We start from the raw sequence: 22,473 nt of genomic DNA on the forward strand, positions 1-22,473 counted from the left end.
AATTAATTGATGAATAAATTATGTATTCGAAGCTCGATGAGTCTATTTTCATATAGAAGCAACGAAAAGATCATATGGACAGTATGTTAAGAGATATTCAGGTTCTCGTGAGACAGGGCCAGAACGGTTTCTGGATTCCCTGTTCCGACTTTGGAAATTCATTATAAATCAACCAGAGATAATTAGGAGTCATACCATATATGTATAGATTCCTCTCTGAGTCTAGTTTCTATAGAAACAAACGACATCAGTATTGAAACTCTGTGCAGGGAGATATCCAAGTCGTAATGCACAAAGGTCAGTGTAGTCGATCCCTGTAACATGGGAGATTTTAACTAATAAACTGTACTAATTGGTCCGACCAAAAATTCTAGAAAAAAATGTGTAGATGGGCATATGAGTCTATTTTCAGGGAAAATTTACGGAACTGGATTTCGAGTTTCAGAACTCGAGATATGATTTTTTTTGCGACTAGTACGCAGACTGGCAGCTTGTCTGGAAATTTTTTTTTTAAGTGGGTTGAAGTCTGTTAACACCTCGTGTTCGACTCCGGCGACGGCCTCGGGTTCGGGGTGTTACAATATAAGACCATGTCTGGGACGTTGGCATTGTACGATATATGTAATTATCCGAGTATCCTCTTTAATTTCGAATGGTTCAACGGGCAATGATAATTGTGATTGAATGTGTAAAATGAGTAAAGGTCATCAGGTATGTACTTATTTCAAATAAGGTATGTTGGTTACTTGATTTGTGTTGCAAATCAATTGTGATGTAAATGAAAAATTAAATGTATGTATGAAATATATATTAGGCCGAAGGATTTGTATAATGATATTATAATGGTGATTTATATCCAAATATATATGAATGATTATATTTGTCTTATTAATGTATGTCTATGATTTTATGCATATTAGGTTATACAATGGTATCATGGTTTTGAAATTTAATGTTACTTTGATAATAGATACATGTATATTCGGCCAAGGTAAAAATTGTATATGGAAGTATATGTCATTTATGAAATTGTGAACTTGAAAATAAAAGTGATCATGATAGTATAAATTAGTTTGGTTAAATTGAGTTGAAATTGATATTGAATTATATATTTGCTTATGACTTACTAAGCTATGATAGCTTACTGTATGTGTTTGGTTTGTATTGTTTTATAGATTTTGGAATCAAGTTACAAGCTCAGGGATCATCGTTAAAGTCTATAACACTATCGACTATCTTTGGTATTTATTAAGCTGAATATTTGAACTTATGGCATGTATAGGCTGGATTATATTTTAAAATGTTGGATTTTGGTTTATGTATATATATAAGCCATGCGAAAATGGCTCGTTTATTTCGTTAGAGTCAATTTCAAGGTTTGAACAACTTATGAGTACGTTTGGTTGTGGGTTTGATGTTCTGGCCAATATATAAATATGTGAATCATGGTTGATACATGTGCTAATAGTGATGTGGTTATGCCAAAGTATATGTGTATGGTATATTGTTTTAAAGTGAAATTGTGGTTGTATATCTTGTTGAGTGATTTGCATGATTTATAAGTGGGATATATTAGGTAAATGATTATGATTTGAAGTGTTGATATTCAATTGTTGAATGAAATAGATATAAATAATAGTTTATTTCCTTTGATCATTGAATATAAATGAGATATAAATAATAGTTTATTTCCTTTGATCATTGAATATAAATGAGATGTTAAGCATAATGAATAGCTTGTGAAATGACCATGTTTAGATTGAGCAAAAAAGGTGAATTAGCTTTCGGTGGATGTTAGATAATTAGAGTAACATGTAATTGTGATTAAAAGTGGATTGTTTTGACTATATATGTTTATATATGTATTTAGCTAAATATGGAAATAATGAATTGGTTTTGAATATGACTTTTGTTACTTTGTGTAATAAGTGATAATAGCATGTTAAAAATTTGGTTTTGGTATGCTAGAATGTTGGACAAATAGTTTTTAAGTATTATATATATTTAACGTGTTGATGTGAAAGGTAAAATAATATGCTTGATTATTGGTTTAATTCTTTGAAATGTTTCATACTTGTTAAGTGATATAGCATAATGAAAGTTGACATTAAATAGGTATATGTATTTAGCATGCTATATATGTTCAGCTCAAGCTTTAGTAAATGACTTTATGAATGGTAACCTAAGTTATTTTTAAACAAGATGATTTGATACAAGTTGATATGTGGCTTTGTTATTGTATTTTAATTACTAAGTAAATCTTATATGACAATTATAATTGACCATTTGTGGATGTTTGATAATGTCTCTTATATGGATAATTAATAAGTTGTATAATATGGTTTGTTTTAGATTTGATATGCGAATGTACATAAGCTTAATAATAAGCATGCAAAATAGGTGTACTTTTCATTAATATATGTGTTTTGTCCGGTAATACCTCATAACCCTTTTTCGGTGACGAATACGGGTTAGGGGTGTTACATTTGATTGGTTTTCAAAGCTATGGTTTAGTCGATTCTAGGACTAACGTAGCACGTGTGAGTCTAGCTATACATGCCATATTATATACTATGATAGTGTGATGACTTTTGACATTTGAAAATTTGTTTTCGTATAGTAAATGGATCCTGATAGAGCCGTAGCTGATGATGTCGAGAGTATAGCGCCTACTCCCATGCAAGGGACATCGCTAGTTGATTCTCGACCAACCTCGAGTAATCAAGAGGGAGAGGCTAAGTAAGCCTTTTATCAAATGATGAATGACTGGTTTACTCAGTATATCCAGACGAATCCGGCTGTACAACAACCTCCATCCCCGACTAATCCTTTTCCGATACCTGCTATACCTCAAGTAATTGATTCGTTGAGATTACTTAAGCCTCTTGTTGATAAAATCAGAAAACACGGAGCTGAAGAATTCAAAGCTACTGATGATGATGATGCTGAGCGAGCTAAATTCTGGCTTGATAATACTATCCGTATGTTTGATGAGTTATCTTGTACTCCGGATGAGTGTCTAAAATGTGTCATATCTTTGCTACGAGTCACCACATATCAATGGTGGAATACACTAGTATCGGTGGTTCCTAAAGAACGGGAGACCTAGGACTTCTTTCAGGCTGAGTTCCGTAAGAAATATATCAGCCACAGATTTATTGACCAGAAGTGCAAAGAATTTCTGGAGTTGAAACAGGGTTAGATGACCGTGACATAATATGAACGAAAATTTGTGAGATCAGCAGATATGCCCATGAGTGTGTTTCGACTGAAGCTATCATGTGTAAAATATTCGAAGACGGGTTGAACGAAGACATTAAATTATTAGTTGGCATACTTGAAATAAAAGAGTTAGTAGTACTGGTTGAGCGAGCCTGCAAAGCCGAAGAGCTAAGGAAAGAGAAAAGAAAAGCTAACTTTGAAGCTAGAGATTTACATAAGAGATCATGAGTAAGTCATTTCAGTCGGCTTCAAAGAAGTTTCGAGATTATTTTAGCCATTTTAAGGCTACTTTGGGTTATTCTAGACGGGATCGGGATAGACCACCTATGAGTTCGAGAGCTACCATAGTAGCTAGTGTTGGTAATGTTAGATCGAACCAAGCCGAGTGTAAACATTGTGGTAAACGACATCCTGGTAGCTGTAGATTGCATGATCGGGCCTATTTTAAATGTGGATCGAAGGATCATTTCATACGTGAATGCCCTGAGTTAGCTGAACAAAACACCATACAAAATACAAGATCGGGTAATACTGCAGCTCGAGGTAGACCACCTAAAAATACGGGTAACGTGAGTAGTAGTCAGAGAGGGACTAAAGATATAGTAGTTGGACCCGCGGCTCATGCACCTGTTAGAGCCTATGCTATACGCGCGTTCAAGGAGGCTTTTATCCCCAGATGTTATTACTGGTACATTTACTCTTTATGATACTAGTTTAATTGCATTGATTGATCCTGGTTCGACTCATTCTTATGTGTGTGAGACTTTAGTATTCAGTAAAACTTTTCATGTTGAGTCTACTGAGTTTGTGATTAGAGTATTGAAACCCCTGGGCCGGTGTGTTCTGGTTGACAAAGTGTGTAAGAATTATCCTTTGATGATCTGAGATTCATGTTTTTCAGCTGATTTGATGTTGTTGCCATTTGATGAGTTCGACATAATTTTGGGTATGGACTGGTTAACTTTGCATGATACTATCGTAAACTGTAAAAGAAAGACTATTGATTTACGATGCCAAAATGATGAGATTATTCAGATTGAATCTAATAATCTGGATGGTTTACCAATAGTAATATCTTCGATGGTAGCTTAGAAGTATGTAAGAAAGGATTGTGAAGCTTACTTTGCGTAGGTGCTTGATAGAAGTGACTGAAAGAAAGATTGAATCAATATTAGTTGTGTGTGAGTATCCGAATATGTTTCCTGAAGAATTATCGGGTTTGCCACCTATTCAAGAAGTAGAGTTTGGTATTGAGTTAGTGCCTGGGACGACTCTGATATCGATAGCTCCGTACAGAATGGCACCTACTGAATTAAAAGAATTGAAAGCTTAGTTACAAGAATTGACAGATAGAGGTTTTTCGCGACAGAGTTTCTTTCCCTGGGGTACACCAGTTTTATTTGTGAAAAAGAAAGACGAAACTATGAGAATGTGTATCGATTATATACAGCTCAATAAGGTGACTATAAAGAATAAATATCCATTGCCATGAAATGACGACCTGTTTGATCAACTAAAAGGGGCTACAGTGTTTTCGAAGATAGATTTGAGATCAGGTTATTATCAGTTACGAGTTAAAGACTACGATGTGCCAAAGACTACTTTCCGAACGAGGTACGGACACTATGAGTTTCTGGTTATACCTTTCGAACTTACTAATGCACCTGCTATTTTCATGGAATTGATGAACCGAATCTTCAGACAATATCTAGATAGATTTTTTGTTGTGTTCATAGATGACATTTTGATTTTATTCCCGTGATGAAACCGAACATACCTAACATCTGAGACTTGTGTTTCAGACTTTATGAGATAAACAGTTGTATGTGAAGTTCAGTAAATGTGAGTTCTGGTTACGTGAAGTCAGTTTTTCGGGACATGTTGTATCAGCATCGGGTATTCGGGTTGATCCGAACAAAATTTTGGCTATACTTGATTGGAAACCTCCGAGAAATGTTTTCGAAGTCTGAAGTTTTCTAGGACTTGCTGGTTACTATAAACAGTTTGTGAAAGGTTTCTCTATGATTGCAACCCTGATGATGAAGCTATTACAGAAAGATGTTAAGTTTGAGTGGCCAGAAAAGTGCCAGAATAGTTTTTATTAGTTGAAAGCCCTTTTGACCGAAGCTCCAGTGCTAGTTCAGCCAGAATTGGGTAAAGAATTTGTTATCTATAGTGGTGCATCTTTAAGTGGTTTGGGTTGTGTCTTGATGCAGGAAGGCAAAGTCATAGCTTATGTGTAACACCCCAAACTCAGCCCAGACGTTATGGCCGAATTTGACGTGCCATATAGAAGTCTAAAAACCCATGATCCATTTTAGTGTTTAAAAACTAACTTTTGTTAAGCTAACAAAGTGAACGAAAGTTGGGCACCAGGTAGGAATCCGTGACAGAGGAGGTGAGCCATGAAGGCTGCTTAAGTACCAAGCTCTTCGATTGGATCCAATCCTAGACATGCCCACAACCATTGCCACACTTGGTTATAACGAGTTTAAATTTTGAAAAAAAAACGCGTTGCAATTCATTTAAGTCGATATTGTTGATAAACTGATTATTTGTATCGTTGCGCTATTTTGAAACAAGTATCGTTTTGAAAACGCGTCCTAAGTCTAGCCCATTTGAATTATTAACAACCAGTTTAAAGTTATTAAAAATAAAATAATCCTAGAAAAGAAAAGAAAATAAAGTTAGAATGGCCTTATTACAACCCAAAAATAAATAGTAAATAAGATAATTAAAGAAAACCAGTCACTTGTTTCAAAGCCCAAAAAAACGAACACTGTGGCCACTCTGAATCCCCTCCAGCTCCAAGTCCCCAAATCAAGGCTCACCTGCAAGGTTAAGGAAAGGGGGTGAGTTTGGAAACTCAGTGTGCAACAAGCCCCTTTCAGAGACCAAAACAATATCATCCTGCTGGGCCTAAGCCCAAATTCAAATCAGCGTATACTGGGTCGAAGCCTTTACATATTTCATATTTCATAACCCTGGGCCGAAGCCTTTTCATATTTCATATTACTAGGTTGAATCCTTTACTGTAAATAGTATGGCCCATAGGCCCATTTTGATATCACATGTAATGTCAATGAAAGAATGCAAGCCCATTTGGGGAGACTACTCGACCCACCATCCGCTACTTTCCACCCGTACCAACCAAGCTCTCCATATGGGGAATAACTCAACCCACCCAACCAAAACTCTCCACTGGCAGCATAGCTGCTTTATCATAGAACTGGAGGCCTAGCCTCTTTTAATAACTGGGGCAAAAGCCCTTTTTGATAAACTGGGACAAAGCCCTTTTCGGTAAACTGGGGCATAGCCCTTTTTGCACTTCCTCCATCCATATAAACCCAACCCAATGCATTATGAATACATCATGTGCATATCATACATATCATGTGCATATCATACATATCATGAGCATATCATACATATCATGTGCATATCATATCAAAACCCATATACCAAATTCATAATTAAACCCTAGGGGTATAATGGTCATTTTTACCTAGGGGCAAAACAGTCATTTTCATAATATAATGGCAATTTCATAATTTTACCAAATATTAGGGATTTTCCATGTTCATTATCAGTTACTAACAATTCATGTGTTTTAAACAGCGATTCTGGCCCATTTTCAGGGAAATCGAGTTATTGGGCCAAAAACCCCTAATAGGCCCTACATAGCCGATTTAGTCATCTAGGCCCGTTCAGCCTATATTCCATAATGGTATTACCAGTCTTATCGCGCAATTTAACCAGATTTCATTTCCTACAAAATTTTCCCAAATGGGCCCGTAAGCTCATTTGGCCCGATTTCAGCCCCTCGAGGCCCAACTTACCGTGATGCCAAAAGTCGTGCTCTTACCTTTTCCAATGTTTCTGATCGTCAACTTAGAGAATCTAACTAACCAATGAGTGTTCGCTTGCTCACAAGTCCTCGAAATTCCAGAATTTCGGCATTTTGGCTTTTCGACATTTATCGATTTAAGCTACGAAAGAAGGTTCGTTACACACCTGATTTGAGATATTCCTCGACGAGGTCTCCTACACGATTTCTCCTATAAGCAACCACTTATAGATCAGTTTATAATAATTAAACCAAAATGAGAACCATCTATTATCCACACTTACACATTCAGCCACCATCCATAATGGCCTTAGAATCCATACCTTTGCCGAAGTTGATGACTAGATCTAGTCACTCCGATGATCCAAGCTAATCCAAGTCGACACTATGCCTTGCTATTCCTCCACTATACAAACCATAAAAAGATTAAAGAAGAAACCCAATAAGGCCTATACCCACATTCGGCCACCTCCTTAAACTATAGGGGTTTCGGCTTTTGTCAATAGTTACTATTAAAAACGCTTTAAAGTACGAACACTTACCACAATCTCTCTTCTTGAATCTGTGTGAAGCCTAAAAATAAAGGGATTGGCCACCAAAAAGTGAAAGAAAACAGAGGGTTACTGGTCAACAAGATTTCGACAACACCTAGCTTTACAGGTTCGGCTTTTACGGTTTTTCGGCAAAAGTGGAGGTAAGGGAAAGAAACAATAGATGAATGGAGGGGAGTAGTGGGCTGGTTTGGAAGAAGGAAAAGGAAGAAAATATGAAAAGGAAGGGTGGTAGATTCGGCTAGGGAAAAAGAAAGAAGAAAAAAAAGACTAAACCTATGGTTACAAAGAAGAAAACGGCACAACAAGTACCCAAGTGCCGAAAATCCCTAACTAAAACCCCTCTGCCGAAATCCCCTCTCCAATCCCCTTAAATTGGCTAACCCTATCCCCCTTTCAAATCCCTAAAATCTCTCCCCTTAGCCCTCCTTAATCCATGCATTTGACTGATTCAAACTCTCTCCCACAGAGTTCCATCCAGCTTTAAATTCTAGCATGCACAAGCATAAAAATAACATTACCTTTGCCATCACAGGGAATCGAACCCAGGTCTTCCCCCAACCACTTACACGCCACTTTTCTAGCCCTTAGTGGCGTCACTTAGCCACTTTACTAGAGGCTCTTCTGTGATACATTTTACCTACAAATTTTAATAAGACCACCTATCCAAGGCCCCTAACTTCTTAAGTCCAAAATTCAAAAATTCTACCGGGTTTTGGGCAACACATGGGCCTTCCATAAGCCCATTTACGTACTCAAATTATGAATTTCACAACCAAATACCAAATTTTAAATACTTTACCAAAATATCGAGAATCGCAAAAAACCCAAAAATCAGGATGTTACATTATGCCTCGAGACAGTTAAAGTTGCATGAAAAGAATTATCCGACAGATGATCTAGAATTGGCAACTATTGTGTTTCCATTGAAGATATGGTGTCACTATTTGTTCGGTGAGAAATGCCATGTTTATTCTGATCACAAGAGCCTAAAATATTTGATGACTTAGAAAGATCTGAATTTGAAACAACGTTGATGGTTAGAACTGTTAAAAGACTACGAGCTTGTGATTGACTACCACCTAGGAAAGGCTAATGCTGTTACTGATGCTCTAGGTTGAAAATCACTTTTGCTTTGTGTGCAATGAATGTGCATATGGCTATGTCTGATGATGGTCTGATAATAGCTGCATTAAAAGTAAGACTGTTATTTTTTCAACAGATTTGTGATGCTCAAAAAGTTGATGATGTTTTGTTATCAAAGTGAGTTCAATGTGACTCGAATATTGATTCAGAGTTCAGAGTTGATATTGAGGGTTGAATGAGGTTCAGAGTCACGGTGGACTTTGTATCTGGCTTACAGTTGACACTAAGTAAGAAAGATGCAATCTGGGTTATTGTGGATAGATTGACTAAATCGGCTCATTTTGTTCCAGTTCGCACAGATTACTCGCTTGATAAGCTAGCTGAATTGTATGTTTCTCAGATTGTGAGGTTACACGGAGAACTTATTTCTATTGTTTCAGATAGAGATTCGAGGTTTACGTCGCTATTTTGGAAGAAAATGCAAGATGCTCTAGGTACAAAATTACATTTCAGCACTGCTTTCCATCCGCAAACAGAAGGTCAGTCTGAACGAATCATTTAGATACTTGAGGATATGTTAAGATGTTGCATTCTTGAGTTCCAAGGTACGTGGGAATGGTACTTACCTCTGATTGAATTTGCGTACAATAATAGCTTTCAATCGAGTATCAAAATGGCACCTTACGAGGCTTTGTACGGTCATAAATGTCATACACCACTATATTGGACTGAGCTCAATGAAAACAAGATACACGGGGTCGATTTGATCAGAGAGACTGAATATAAAGTAAAAGTGATCTGTGAAAGTCTGAAAATAGCGTCAGATCGTAAGAAATCGTATGCAGATTTGAAATGACAAGATAAGAGTTTCAGATTGGGGACAAAGTCTTTTTGAAAGTCACACCATAGAAGAAAATACTCAGATTTGGTCGTAAAGGAAATTAAGTCTGAGATTTATTGGGTCGTATGAGATTATAAAGCGTGCCGGGCCGGTTGCTTATAGACTATTGTTGCCACCTGAGTTAGAAAATATCCATAATGTATTCCATGTCTCAATGCTTCGTAGATATCGATCTGATTTCTCACATGTGATTAATCTGTAAGAGATTGAGATTAAGTCTGGTATGACATATGAGGAAGAACCGGTTCGTGTTCTGGCTCGCGAAGTTAAAGAATTGCGATGTAAAAGTACTGTGACATAAACACGGAGTTGAAGAAGAAATTTAGGAGCCATAGGATGCAATGAAAGAACGTTATCCAAACCTATTCACTGGTAAGATTTTCGGGGAAGAAAATCCCTAAGGGGGAGAGTTGTAACAACCCAATTTAGACCCTATTCAGAATGGTGGTTTCGAGACCACGAATCTGAGTTAGAAAAATATTTTAAAATTATTTTCTTTGTTTTTTATGTGTGAATTTATATGTGTGAAATTTTCATGCTTTAATTTTATTGTTTGAGTGCCCGATTTAATAAAAAGGGCTTAATCGCGTAAAACGAAAATTTCATGGCTATATGTAAAAGGGCCGAATTGTTGTTGTCTTTTTAAATTAAGGCATTTATATTGCAATTATGCCATTGATTATATGAATGGACGATAATGGCATGTAATATATAGTTTTGTTATTAAATCATTAAGGTTAAATATGTAAATTTATTAATATGTTAATATATCATAAAACATAAAATAATTATAATGCATTCATCTTTTGTTTTTGGTGACTGAAACACTAAAAGAAAAGAAAGAAACAAAGCCTACGGTATTCAGCCTTTGTTAAGCTCAATCAAGGTATGTAACTAGCTCGGTTTTTGACAATTTTTACGTTTTTGAGATCGTTGTAGTGTAATGTACAAAGCCCATGCTTGAATTTCTGATTTTGATGAATATTTTGAGTTATGCCATTGGTGAATATTTGAGTTTTGTGATGTTAGTTGATGAATTATGAAATATATGTTTTGGATTGATATGTTTTGTATTGGAATTTTTGATGATTTTGAGTAATTAGGGTTAAATTGAAAAAATAATAAATTGAGGGACTAAAATGTGAAATAAATGAAATGTATGGACTTGTATGAACATGGGTAGTATTCGGCCTAAGCATGGTATGTGCAAATTTTGCATGTTTTGTGTTTTGTGCAATTTGGACTAAATTCTAAAAAGTGTAAAATGTTAGGGGTAAAATAGTAATTTTCCCATTTATGTGTTTTTGGACTAAATTGAGTGAAAATATGTTTGAATGAGTTTAATTTTAATATGTTAGATCAAGAACCAAAGAAATTGGATTTGGATCGGGGGAAAACTAAAGTTGTCGATTAGCTGTCCCGTTCCGATTTTCATCGCCTGAGGTAAGTTTATAAGCAAATAAATGCTGTTAGTTTTGAATATATGTGAATTTAAAATGATGAATTGAATTTTATGAGTATATATATATATGATGGCCAAATGGTTATATACATGGGAGCAATGTGTATAAGTTCGTTTCAATTGAGTTACGACATCCGAAAGTCCCGTACGAACCTTCGGAATAGCTAGGATTCATATGTCATGACATAGGATTTATGATATGTGTCATCGTGTAAGATCACATCTAAGACGTTGGCATCGATATATGTGGTTACGTGTAAGACCATTTCTGGGACATTGGCATCGTATTTGATTCGTGTAAGACCCTGTCTGGGACAGTGGCACCGATACGAGATAGCATGTAAGCCCACATCTGGGACGTTGGCATTATACGATATATCTGATTAGCCGAGTATCCTATTTAATTCTGAATGGTTCAATAGGCAATGATAATTTTGATTGAATGTGTAAAACGAGTAAAGGTGATCAGGTATGTAATAACCTATTCCTTATTTGAAATAAGATAAGTTGGTTACTTGATTTGTGTTGCAAATCAATTATGATGTAAATGAAAAATTAAATGTATATATGAAATGTATATTCGACCAAAGGATTTGTATAGTGATATTATAATGGTTATTTATATGCAAATATATATGAATGATTATATTCGGTCTTATTGAAGTATGTATACGATTTTACGTATATTAGGTTATACAATTTTGAAATTTAATGTTACTTTGATAATAGATACATGTATATTCAACCAAGGTAAAATTTGTATATGGAAGTATATGTTACTTATGAAATTGTGAACATGAAAATAAAAGTGATCATGATAGTATAAATTAGTTTGGTTAAATTAAGTGGAAATTGATATTGAATTATTTATTTGCTTATGAATTACTAAGCTAGGATAGCTTACTGTATGCATTTGGTTTGTATTGTTTTATAGATTTTGGAATCAAGTTACGAGCTCAGGGATCATCGTTAAAATCTATCACACTATCGACTGTCTTTGGTATTTATTAAGCTGAATTTTCGAACTTCTGGCATGTATAGGCTGGATTATACTTTAAAATGTTGGATTTTGGTTTATGTATATATATAAGCATTGCGAAAATGGCTTGTTTATTTTGTTAGAATTGGTTTCAAAGTTTGAACTACTTATGAGTATGTTTGGTTGTGGTTTTGATGTTCCGGCCAATATATATATGTGAATCATGGTTGATACATGTGCTAATGGTGATGAGGTTATGCCAAAGTATATGTGTATGGTATATTGTTTTAAAGTGAAATTGTGGTTGTATATTTTGTTGAGCGATTTACATGATTTATAAGTGGGATACATTAGGTAAATGATCATGATTTGAAGTGTTGATATTCGGTTGTAGAATAAAATAGATATAAATAATAGTTTATTTCCTTTGATCATTGAATATAAATGAGATATTAAGCATAATGAATAGCTTGTGAAATGACCATGTTTAGATTTGGCAAAAAAGGTGAATTAGCTTTCGGTGGATGTTAGATAATTAGAGTAACATGTAATTGTGATTAAAAGTGGATTGTTTTGACTATATATGTTTATATATGTATTTAGCTAAATATGGCAATAATGAATTGGTTTTGAATATGACTTTTGTTACTTTGTGTAATAAGTGATAATAGCATGTTAAAAATTTGGTTTTGGTATGCTAAAATGTTGGACAAGTAGTTTTTCAGTATTATATATATATTTAATGTGTTAATGTGAAAGGTAAAATAATATGCTTGATTATTGGTTTAATTCTTTGAAATGTTTCATGCTTGTTAAGTGATATAGCATAATGGAAGTTGACATTAAATAGGTATATGCATTTAGCGTGTTATATATGTTCGGCTAAAGCTTTAGTAAACGACTTTATGAATGGTAACTTAAGTTATTTTTAAACAAGATGATTTGATACAAGTTGATATGTGGCTTTGTTATTGTATTTTAATTATTAAGTAAATCTTATATGACAGTTATAATTGACCATTTGTGGATGTTTGATAATGCCTCTTATATGGATAATTAATAAGTTGTATAATATGGTTTGTTTTAGATTTGATATGCGAATGTACATAAGCTTAGTAATAAGCATGGAAAATAGGTCTACTTTTTATTGATATATGTGTTTTGTTCGGTAATACCTCATAAACCCATTCCGGTGACAGATACGGGTTAGGAGTGTTACACATACCGATCTAGGGGGTTCAATACTTTAACCACAAATTTAGTGGACTTAACAGGTAAATTCTTTCTAAACACTAAATTCGTGCACACATATGAATAAATGGATATCGGATCAATTAAAGTAGTAATATCAGTATAAAAAATAGAAAAAGTACCATTAATAACGTCTAGCGCAGAAGCATCCTCTCGTGCGCGAATAGCATAAGCCCTAGCTGGTGCTCGTGCCTCGGATCTCACAGCAAAGTCTTTTGTAACACCACTGCTACCACTCAAATTTCCAGGATTATGAGGTAGTCTACCTCTCGCAGCAGTGTTGCTCGGCCTCTTGGTCTAAACTTTCTCTTTCTCAGATTTCTATAGACAATCTCTAAGATAGTGATCTGAGAAACCACACCTAAAGCACACTCCGTTCTTTAATCGACACTGTTCATAATTTGGTTTCTTATAGTGCTTGAACTCGGCCAAACATCTCTGAAACTACCTACACTTGCTATAGATGTAGCTTGCCGTTCTGGACTGAAGCATCGGGTACCTCTATCTCTACTAGAATAACCCACAGAAGCTGTAGAACAGTTGTGATATTCTTTTGATTTCTTTGATACGGACTGATATGACTTCCCAGTTGATCTCTTTCTAGAGTCTTTAGCTTCAAAATCAACATGTATTTTCTCTTTACTCAGTTCCTCAGCTTTATGTACTCAATCAACCAACACAGCGAATTCTTTTAGCTCAAGAATTCCAACTAGAAGCTTTATGTCTTCGTTTAGCCCTTCTTCCAATCTCTTACACATAGTAGTCTCGGTCGGAATACATTCCCAGGCATATTTGCTTAGTCTAACTAATTTTTGTTTGTACTTTGATAAAGACATACGACCTTGTTTGAGCTCAAAAAATTCTATACGTTTTTTATCCAGAAACATCTGACTATTATATTTCTTTCGGAACTTAGTTTGGAAGAATTTTAAGGTAATTCGCTCTCTCGGAACAGTAGAAATTAACGTGTTCCACCACCGGTAAGTCGAATCTTTCAATAACGATACCGCGTATTTAACACACTCAATCGGTGAATAGGATAGCTCATAAAAAACCCTGATTGTAATACCCTATACCTGTAACCCACACCGGGTAGAGTACAAGGCATTACCTCACTTGTTCTCATGCTTACGATAAATCTCAAGTCACCGAGATTCAGTCAAATTTTAAAACTTTTTCTATATCTACTTTAGACTTCTTATTATGGGCCTACGAGTCCCAAATCAATCATTGAAAACTAATCGGAACCATTTCGGGTCCCCAAACCAACTATGAAAATTTCATCCTTGAACAGGTCACACGCCCATGTGACCATTTTAACATGGTTGTCCTGATGGCCCGTGTGGCTCACACGGCCTAGGCACCTAGGGACACGCCCGTGTCCAATACCCGTGTGGAATTAAATTCTAATTCACACCTACAGGGGTTTTCACATAGGCAGACACATGCCCGTGTCAATGGCCCGTGTCCCTCACATGTGCATGACACGGCCGTGTTCTAGCCCGTGTGTAAAAACTTGGACGTTCTATTTCTAACATCAGCATTCTTAAAATGTCACACGGCTACGGCACACACCCGTGTACTAGGCCATGTCCCCCACACGGATGAGACACATTGCCGTGTCTCTGCCCGGGTGTTTAATACCATGCATACTAACTTGAAATTTTTACATGTAGAGGACACACGGCCAAACTACACGCCTATGGGACAGACCGTGCGTCACACATGGCTTAGACACACACCCATGTGTCTACCCATGTGGACAATATAAGGCTATTTACAAAGCCTCATTACCACCCTTATATACCTAGTTTCATGCAAATACCAACCAATACCAAGATAATACATCTTTTATAAATCAAAATGAGTATTAGCCTTCATTCAAGGCTTAATGCAAAATAAAGGGTTCCAAACCCGAGTCATTACGATTGGCCAATTTTCAATGACACAAAATGATAAAGTCTAAGCCCTATACATGCCATATTCAAAAATATAAATCCAACTATACCAGTTCTTCGGCTGATAATGTGATCGATATCTCTGACTTCCGGTGATCCTTGAGCTAATTAGGCAGCACTGAAAGGAAATGAAAAGGAAAGGGAGTAAGCATTAAAGCTTAGTAAGTTGCATATAAGTAATATACAACAACAATCACCATGCTCATGGTACCAAGGTAGGCATAAGTATAAATTACTCATTGCCGGCCATACATCCCACAAATCATGTATATAGAGTTTATATCTCATAGGTACTAATTAGGTACCTGTACCACTCACAACACGGTTATACTTTTCTTCATTAAGCTAAAATCACTACACTCACTGTTGAACAACTCGGAACACTATTGGATATTCCATAAGCCTCAAACACAGGCAAGTTGCCGATGCCATGTCCCAGACATGGTCTTACACTAGGTCTCACATATCTGTGCTGACGCCATGTCCCAGACATGGTCTTACACTGACACATTTCACAGCCGATGCATGTCCCAAACATGTCTTACACTGGCTTACGTCCCGAGGCCAATGCATGTCCCAGACATGTCTTACACTTGCACTCGTCTCAATGCTGATGCCATGTCCTAGACATGGTCTTACAATGGCTCTCATAACGTGGGCGATGCATGTACCAGACATGTCTTACACTAGCCCACAATAACCCATATGTCATGGCATGAATATCCGATTCATTTCCTAGGTTCAAACGGGAACTCTGCTATCTCTATTATCATCATACTTTTTCAATTCCAAAATCAAGCAATTCATGCTATGTTAATTTGAAGTATAATTCAGTACATACATTAACAATGTAGTTGTATTATTTATATACAACTTACCTCGGATTACAAAATGTACACGACTAGTCGGTTTAGTCGATTTGCTTAGCTTTCCCCCGGTCTTGGTTCAGAGTTGGAAATTCTTGATCTATATTAGAAAAATACACTCATTTAGTCACTAATCACAATTAGGCAATTGAAAATTCACACCTTCGGTAAAATGACCATTTTGCCCTTAGACTTTGGCAAAATGACCATTTTACCCCTATGCTCAAAAATTAATTTTTATCGAATTTATTTGTATCTCAAGCTTAACTAAACCCTTTTTTATCTTATAGCAACTCCAAATTCTCTCTATTTCACCACTTATCACTTATTTTGCAACTTGTGCAAAATAGTCCCTTTAGGTGTTTTCATGTTAACACCTTTCACAAAAGTTGTTTATAAGACAACTAAGACTCATTTTCTTCCATAAAAACTCAGAAACCAACACAAATACCTTCATGGAAAAACCCTAAACTCTTGATCATTTTGCAAGATAGCACCCTTATTTGAAAGCTCATGCTTCAAGGGTCTCAAAAGTACAAAAATCATCAACAAATGACATGAAAATCACTTACTTGTGAGTGCTTCAAGTTGTTGAAAATTTTAAGCTCTCAAGCCCCCTATAATGGCTGATATTTTTAGCTAAGAAGGAAGAAAAATGATAGCTTTTCCTTTTTGTGTTATTAAAATTACAACTAGTCAAAATTGGTGACATAAGCTTCACCTAATTTTGACCATCTCTCCAATTTTGTCTCCCATGGTCGGCCAAGCTAGTGTCTAAGGGCCTAATTTCCATTTAAAGACCCCCAATTTAGGTTCTCTAGCTATTTAATACCTTTAGCTATCAATTTAGGACTTTTACACTTTATGCGATTTAGTCCTTTTTCACAATCGGGCTCACAACCGTCAAAATTAACTCACCAAATTTTTCATGTACTAAATATAAACATGCTATGACTCCAAAAATAATAATAAAATAATTTCTCCAACTTTAGATTTGTGGTCCCGATACCACTATTCCGACTAGGCCCTAAGTCGGGCTGTTACACTGATTGTATTCTCTAACAAGAATTCAGCTCTCTCGAGATCATCTTCAGCAGTAGCTCAGAATTCTTCAGCCCTATACTTATGTATCTTATCAACAGACAGCTTACTAACTCGGATTGGCTCTAAAAATTAAGGAATAATGGGAATCGGTTGGGGAACAGGACGGGATGAAGTTTGTTAAAAAGTCGGGTTCATCCGTACAAACTCAGTAAAACATTCATTCATCATTTGGAAGAAGGCTTCTTTAGCCTCTCTTCCCCGGCCCTCAAATACGTACCTTGTACCGCTCGAAACAACTCCGTGAACAAAGGCTTGAGCATTCCTCTCTACATCATCAGATTCAATTTGGTTGGATGTCATTACTATATAAAAACATGTTTTAAAATGGTCAAGAGGTGTCATACTATCGCAGGTTATATAATGACATGTATAGCTAAACTCGTACATGTTACGTTCAATCTAAGAATCAACTAAACCGTAGCTCTGATACCAATAAATGTAACACTCCAAACCCATATCCGTCACTGAAACAAGGTTACAGAGCATTACCGGAGTTTACAATTCAAATGGACTGAAATGTCAAACATTTCATATATCTATATATAATGTAACATCATTTCCATGTATTTCATACGTATACCTATAATAGTTCGTATTGAACTCATATCATTTTATAATAGAACATTGCCCATTGAACCATTTAAAATATCGTTGGATATCCGGGATAGCTCACACATAGTCTGCTAGCTCATATAACAGTAATCTGTCAATTCATGTATATGTACGCTCATACAAGTTGTGAATCGGTATGCTCCCACGAGCTATAAATCAGTATGCTCTCACAAGTTGTGGAGTATCCGCAACAAATGTAGGACCTCAGCCAAATCGGGTAACCCTAATGACATGTCATTTGTATCCTACAGATTCTTATGGTTCAAATGGGGCTCGATAATTGTCTATGTCATTGGATATGTAATCAGTAATTATGTAAGACAATCATAACATTATATATTTTAATTAAAAATATATAAATGCGATTTAATTACACGAACTTACCGCGACGAGTATACGTAGATACGGAGGCGATTAATCCATGACTTTCTCTTTCCCTATCAAACTCTGTACGAGGTCTAATTGGATCTATATGAATAAATTCAACTCAATTCAACATATTATTCATTCAATTTAATCCAAAACATATTTTTGGAAAAATTAACATTCTGCCCCTATAACTTTAATTTCTTTGTAACTTAGTCCCTATGCACGGAAAATGAAATTCATACAATTTTACCCTTATCCAAGCCTAGCCGAATATCATACAAGCTTATAGTATCCCACACATTTCCGTAATTAACAAATTACACCTTGAATATTTCATAGTTTTCAACTTAATCCCTATTTGACAATTTCATCAAAAATCACTTGACTAAAGTTTTTTATCTAACAACTAATCATGTTCTTTCGAAAATCATCAAAACTCAAACACATTCATTACTGGTAAAACCCTAATACTTTAACAGTTTCACAAATTAGTCCCCGAGCTAGCTAGATTATGCCACAATGACTCCAAAAACATACAAATCATTGAAAACGAAACGAAAAATACTCACATGCAAGGGGATGAATGTTGGCCAAATGTTGAAGCTTTGTTAATGGCTTCCTTAGGTGAAATTTTGGCAATGAAGAAAGAACGAAAGATGATATCTTTCTTTTACTTATTTTATTATAAGTTGTTTTATTAAATTATAAAATTAACCTTAGTAATTAACCTTAAAACCATTAAAAAAGATGATCATCTTTGTCCACTATTAATATTAATGGTCTAATTACCATATAAGGACTTCCACTTTAAATTTCTATAGCTATTTAATACCTTTGGCTATTAGAACTCAACTTTTGCACTTGACACGATTTAGTCATTTTTTATCAAATTGAGCATGTAAACGGTAAAATTTCTTGATGAAATTTTTATACCGCATTACTATCATACCGTAGGCAATAAAATAATAATAAAATAAATTTTTTGACTTTGGATTTGTGGTCCCAAAACCTCTATTCTAATTCAGTGAAAATGGGTTGTTACATTCAAGCCATTTCTTTCAACCAATTCAAGCACACCTAATAAAACCATTTGCACATATGACCAAGGTATCAAAACATGTTCAACCATGCATAAAATGACCACTTTCAAATGAACAAATTCCATTCAACCAATATGTCGTAAAGGCACCTCAAACACATACATTATGCATACCTAAATATGTGCATATTTAACCATTTATCCATTTACTTGTATCCATATCAAAACATATCAAAATGACCTTATCATTTGAGCCACTTTTCACATGCATCAACCATTTAAATGTTACCTGTCTAGCCATTTCCAAATGGTTCCAACAACCAACATATATACATACTAAATTAATGTCCAGATGGTCATAATTCAACTAAACATATTTGATTTAAATTCTATATCAAAACATGCCATAAATGATCATTTTGTAACCATTCCAACATTTATCACTTTAGCCACAAACCATACATCAATTTGATCTTATAAACACCAACCATCAAGGCATCAAAATAACATAAGTTTCAAAAATTCAAAGAAACATTTCATGCCAATATCACACACAAGCATACCAAAGTGACCATTCAAAACATATCATCACTAAACCATTTCAACATTAGCCATCAAACCCCAAAAATGCCAAAATATCATCAATTATATAACCATATTTACAAGCCAAACATAGTGGTCATATCATCAAGCATAAAACACCTATACATGCCATTATAACCGCGACCAGAGCATAAAAAATCTTCTAATAAAATTGATAGATACTGTGATGGATCTCTGACTAGCTTCCAACTTGGTCAAGCTTCCGATAATCTGTAACGTAAAGGAAAATAACTATGCAAGCAATGTATTCTTAGTAAGTTCACATAAACTTTCAGCTTAATATTCCATTTCCATAATAAACTTTATAGAATAAACATAAATCTATGGCAATGCCATAAGATTCATAAATCAATATGATCAACACTCACAAATGAGTAACTTCATTAATTTCGAATATATTTATCATTCATAATGTGATAGGATTTATGTAACTTAATATATACTCAACAACCTCTCTATAAGATTATACACTTTTCAATTTACTCTCTTTTCATTCTATTCCCAATGCTTATCATAAGCCTAAACAACATTATCAATTCCTTACTTAGTGTATTTATCCATTATATAGGTATATTCATCCATGACATATGTAAATTTCTCACATATAATACATCATTCAAACTCATTACTCCATTTTCTTCAAAATTCATTTCATATATGAATTTCCCATTTCATTACTTTTCCTCACCCGTTTCATATGCATAACACAAGTTATAAGCATAACATTAATCATTACTACAAGCTATTCGTAACACCCCTAACTCGTAATCGTCGCCGGAAAGGGTTACGAAGTATTACTAACTAAACACAACTTTCGGATAATTATAAATACACATAGAAATTATTCATCTTAAATTATCACAACCGGACATATATTAAATCAAACCAAATTTACAGGTTACACATAAATTAGATAACATAAAACTATAATCATTGTCAAATGGCTGGATATAGGCACATGGAAATAAACATCTTATTATTAATTACTTAGATCAGACATACATGCAACTTTATTAAAAACAAAGTTACTATTCATATGGTCATTTGTTAAATCTTTAACCAAACATATATGTAACAAGCAAACACATATGCCTTGTTTGTTGTCTACTTCTATTATTCTCTATCACTTTATACATATGAAACATTTTCCAAATTACCTGACTGAATAATCAAACATTTTATTTTATCCTTCACACCATCACATCATTTTATATATATATATAATATTAATTATTCATCCAGCATATATATAGCATAGCAACTCAAATTTTGACATGCTACTAGCACATATCAATTAAATTAACAAATGACATACTCAAACTAATTTAATAGCCAGATTTTCGGCTAAGTTTATATATAAATCCATATAACCAAAGCAATCCAACTTTTCATCAAATACATGATACCTCAATTATTCATTATGCTTAACATCAAATCCACCAAAAGTTAATTCATATTGTTTGCCAAATCTAAACATAGTCATTTCACAAATTATTCATTATGCTTAACATCTTATTTATAAACAATGATTAAAGGTAATAAACTTATATTTATTTCTATTCCATTACACAGCCGAACATCCACTATTCAAAAATATACATTCATAATTTCATTCAAACCAAATATACCATTTACATATTCTTTGGCATAACCTCACCCCATTACTATATGTATCAATCATATTTCACACAGATATATATATTATTCTATAGTATAGCATCCACATGGCATTTTAAATATACATTCATATTTATATCACATAACAAGCAATATATTAAAATCTAATATTCCTTTTTACTTATCACAAATCTATACTCATATAATTATATTAATTTAAATCATACTCAAACAAACATATTAAATCTCACCATATATACTTAACACAACATTTCACCTATTTAATCATATTAAATCATATGACTATATCATCATCATTATGTCAAATATATCATTCACATATAGCATGCTTGATGTTTTCAAAATAGATTTAAACCAAAACCATACTTAGACAATCCTTACCAAAAGTGTCAGCCACTTCACACATATATATCAAAATCAAAACTTGCTTATACTTAAACATCATACCTATCTATATTTATCAACCCTATTAACCTCACTTAAGCCAAATTTTTTAATCAATCACCTTATAAAATATGTAACACTCTCAACTCGGCCCAGACGTTACGACCGAATCCGGCGTGTCACATTGAAGTGTTTTTCGAAAACCATGTTTTCATTGAAAACCCTTCTTGATGTTTAGAAACTTTCATCGTTTAAACTTGAATAAAACCTTAGCCTTATTTTTTTCCAAAACGTGATTCATTGTAATAATAAAAACATTGTTAACAACCTTGTAAAATCTTATGGGAAACTTTGAAAACTTGTAAACCTTTGTAGTGGCAGAATCATGTTATTTTAAAAAAACAGTTAAGTATCAAACCTTCTTTGTCACGGCTTAAAGTGAATGGATACTACGCACCAGATAGGATTCAAGAAAAGAGGAGGTGAGTCAATTAGACTGCTTAAGTACCTAGCTCTTCCATGATCCAATCCTAGACATGCACACATCCATTGCCACACTTTAAGCCTATTACTTGTCCACGAACAACAAATTAAGTTTAAG

This window comes from Gossypium hirsutum, chromosome A04 (genome assembly GCF_007990345.1).
Source record: "Gossypium hirsutum isolate 1008001.06 chromosome A04, Gossypium_hirsutum_v2.1, whole genome shotgun sequence".
NCBI lineage: Eukaryota > Viridiplantae > Streptophyta > Magnoliopsida > Malvales > Malvaceae > Gossypium > Gossypium hirsutum.